Raw genomic sequence first — 3,987 nt, forward strand, 5'->3', positions numbered from 1 at the left:
GGTTGACATGCAAAGATGATGTTTTAGAATTTATATACAGTGGTACCTCGACATATAAGCACCCCGACATACGAGCAATTCGAGATACGAGTAAAATTTTGAGCAAATAATTATCTCAAGATACGAGACACATTTCGAGATACGAGAGAGCCTATTGGCCAAGACATGAGAGGCTGTTTATGATTTTAGCACACTGTCTTTTTTGCCGCATCTCTTTCGTGTATAACAGATATCTACGAGCACTAGGCGGAGCGTTGCATTTTTTTCAGTGTTTTTTTTCCTATCAGTCAGCGCCAATGGGGGAGCAATCGCTAATACGAGGAGTATATATTACTTTTCGTTGGCAAGTGGTCGTGCGTTATCCTATTGTGAGGTCATTTGTGTGCATCATTTTCGGAATATTTTCAAGGAAATACAAAAGCAAACATCTAGGTTGCATCTGAAAGTCAGGGTGGAGGCGGGGCAAATAGAGCCAACCTGGGAGAAGAAAGGTATCAAACTTTAATACAAAATTAGAATTAAGTTTAGTGTAAGGGTAGATTAAACTTATTTTTGAGTGTGTCCTGTTTTTGGTGTTTTTTCAGAGGGTTGGAACGAATTAATTAGTTTTTATTTCATTTCAATGGGAAACATTCATTCGAGTTACGAGAATATCGACATACGAGCTCAGTCCCGGAATGAATTAAGCTCGTATCTCGAGGTATCACTGTAGTCACAGGTGTAACCATTCAATTTTTATTGGAAAACATTTATACTTTTCTGCCAATTTGAATAGAAACGTTAAGTTCAGTTCTGATTTATTACAAAGTGTGTGTTCTTACAAATTCTTCGTTTGTCGCACGATAAAGTCATCGAGTCCCACTCTTATTTTGCATCTAGGCTTAGTCCAAAATCGTTAGCTTTGATCACATCATCGATTTCAACTATGCAAAAGCAAACCGTTAAGAAAATTATTTTCCCCGCATCATTTCAATTTTTTCCATGTGAGTCTTGATAATTGATTGATAATTGACGACAAGATTTTAGATATCTTTACCGAATGAGTAAAAACTTGTGATAGTGGGACTTTATATGAACATTGGCAAAAGGAAATCAATGAATGCAGAAATATGCCTCACTAAAGAGCAATCATTGCATCCGTGCAGAAGATATTTTTATAATGATGCGGATGACCGTTTGATCACTGTTTGGTAAATATTATGGTCTAGTTGTCATGGTTCCTCTTCTAAGTACAAACTGAAATTAGACTCGGCCCTATGTTTCAGTCAATGACTTGAGGCAGTATCACTATTAACAGACCTTTTCAAAGATAATCAATACTAGAAAATATAGTCCCATGGCGGTGTGAATGGCTTTATCATTTACTCATTCCTGCCATGATTGTAACAATTTTTGTCTCCATTAATTATAGGAATGATTGACTGTCAACGATACACCCCCAATAATAGTACTTCATTCAAAGCTAGCGAAACAAGGATTGTGTTTTTAAGATCATGTGCTGTGCATAAATGAGCATTTTTTATTAATTTTAGTGAGTACTGTGGTTTCTAGTGTTAATATTTTCTATCTATTTATAAAACAGTTCACTCTAATACGTCAAACGCATGATAGATTCATGCAGAATAGAATAAACTTTTATTAGTCGCATATTGGATTTTAGGATGTAGCCGCATGTAGCAGGAATAGATGGCAATACAGTGGTATCTTGAGATACGAGCTTAATTCGTTCCGGGACTGAGCTCGTATGTCGATTTTCTCATAACTCAAACGAACGGTTCCCATTCAAATGAACTAAAAACTAATTAATTCGTTCTAACCCTCTGAAAAAAACACCCAAAACAGGATATTGGATGGGGAATTTTTTTAAAATTTGTTCTAATTCGCGATCTATTATCAAAGTAACACATACCTAGTGGTTTAATAGTACTAAAATGTGTATAATATTATTAAAATTAGACAGATTTTGTGGAAGGGAGAGACGGACGGGGGGACTCTTTGCACAGCAACGCGCTCGTAACATAACATAAACATATTTAAATGGATTACGATGCAGACACACTGAAAAATAAGTTTAATCGAACCTAACACTAAACTTAATTCTAATTTTTTTTGACATTTTGATACCTTTCTTCTCCTCGGTTGGCTCTTTTTGCCCGGCCTCCACACTGACTTTCAGTCACTATCGAGGGTTGTTTGAGTTTGTATTCCCTTCAAAATATTCCCAAAATGATGCACACAAATGTCCTCACAATAGGATAACGCACGACCACTTGCCAACAAGAAGTAGTATATACGCCATCCACACTGACTAACGGGAAGAAAAAAAACAGAAAAAATGCAACGCTCCGCCCAGTGCTCGCAGAGACCTTACAAAGAGGGAATTGTGACCAGAGACATTACACGAGGGAGTTGCGGGGAGAAAGACAGTGGCCATGATGTTCTTATGAGCAGCCTATCGCGTCCGCTGTCTGCTTGTCTATCAAAATTTGTCTCTTATCTCAAAATAATTATTTGCCCGAAATTTTACTCGTATCTCAAATTGCTCACTCGTATGTCGAGGTACCACTGTATTTATAAAACATTTCACTATAATATGTCAAACGCATCATAGATTCATCCAGACTAGAATAAACTTTTATTAGTCGCATATTGGATTTTCGGATGTAGCCGCATATAGCAGGAATAGATGGCAATAATGCAAATGGAAAGTTGTATGTGAGGACATTAGCTACTTAACAAAACTGAGTGTGAATAGCAGAAAGTGTGTATATTTGACAAAACTTCATGTTTAAGAAACTAATGAAGCCGTGTTGTTTTGGGGAAAAGCTGATTAGCGCAATTAGCGGAATATTCGCTTGCCCCTTTCTTAGTTCTTCTCACTCTCAGATCAGAGTCCCAATAATAGAGAACAAAGCCATTAATGGGGCCTGAAGACCACACACAGTGTTAAAATGGAAGCAAAAATGATGCACTTTCATCCCCAGCATATTGAATGTGAAGAACTCCACAGGGACGCTTCTTTAAAGACGCTAATGTAGAGGAAGACAGATGGTCTGAAAGAGAAGTGAAGGAGGCCATCTGTGTCCACACGGTGGAAGCATCAGTCATCAGAAGAGGTGGTCTGTGACATTACCTATCAGTCATTTACGACGTACGCCCCGACATGTCGTCCCGGACACTTGAACACTTATTCACTCGTTGCCTCGTGACTCTAATGACTCCCCGTTTGACAGCCAGGTGGACAAACGACCCGTGACTGACCTCGGCGACCCTCAGGGGGTTCGCGACGTTAGAGAGGTTAAACGCCACGCGTCGGACCACCACTCAGAACAATGAGGCGGCGGCGAGGAACAGGTGATGTGAAACCGCATGGGGTCATTTCCAAGTGGGTCGTTCGTCGTACGGACGGCGATGGTACGTTTCTAAAAAAAAAATCGTCATTACAGTGGTACCTCGAGATACGAGATTAATGCGTTCCGGGACTGAGCTCGTATGTCGATTTTCTCGTAACTCAAACGAACGTTTCGCATTGAAATGAACGAAAAACGAATTATTTTATTCCAACCCTCTGAAAAAAACACCAAAAACAGGATATTGGATTGTAAAAAAAATTTTTTATTTGTTCTAATTTGCCATCTATTAACAAAGTAACACATAACTAGTGGTTTAATATTACTAAAATGTGTTTAATAGTACTAAAATTGTACGGATTTTGAAGGGGGGAGAGAGAGCAAGACAGACAGAGAGAGGGGGGGGAGTTTTTGCACGGCAACACGCTCGTAACATAACAAACAAATTTAAATGATCTTGGATTACAATGCAGACACTCAAAAATAAATTTAATCAAACCTTACACTAAACTTAATTCTAATTTAGTTTGACATTTTGATACCTTTCTTCTCCTGGGTTGGCTCTATTTGCCCCGCCTCCACACTGACTTTCAGTCAATATCGAGTTTGTATTCCCTTCAAAATATTCCCAAAATGA

The 3,987-nt window shown here is 38.5% G+C and overlaps 1 protein-coding gene across 1 annotated transcript in view; it reads left to right on the top strand.

The window, feature by feature from the left end:
* The window catches only part of tbc1d22a (TBC1 domain family, member 22a), a 137,776-nt gene extending 134,660 nt beyond the window's left edge, over positions 1-3,116 (top strand). Inside the window, exon 18 of the transcript XR_013298308.1 lies at positions 2,985-3,116. The gene's annotated coding sequence lies outside the window, so the exon portion shown is untranslated. The remainder of the gene's footprint in view (positions 1-2,984) is intronic.
* Positions 3,117-3,987: the final 871 nt, after the last annotated feature.

The sequence above is a fragment of the Stigmatopora argus genome, chromosome 23 (assembly GCF_051989625.1).
Source record: "Stigmatopora argus isolate UIUO_Sarg chromosome 23, RoL_Sarg_1.0, whole genome shotgun sequence".
In the NCBI taxonomy this organism is placed as follows: domain Eukaryota; kingdom Metazoa; phylum Chordata; class Actinopteri; order Syngnathiformes; family Syngnathidae; genus Stigmatopora; species Stigmatopora argus.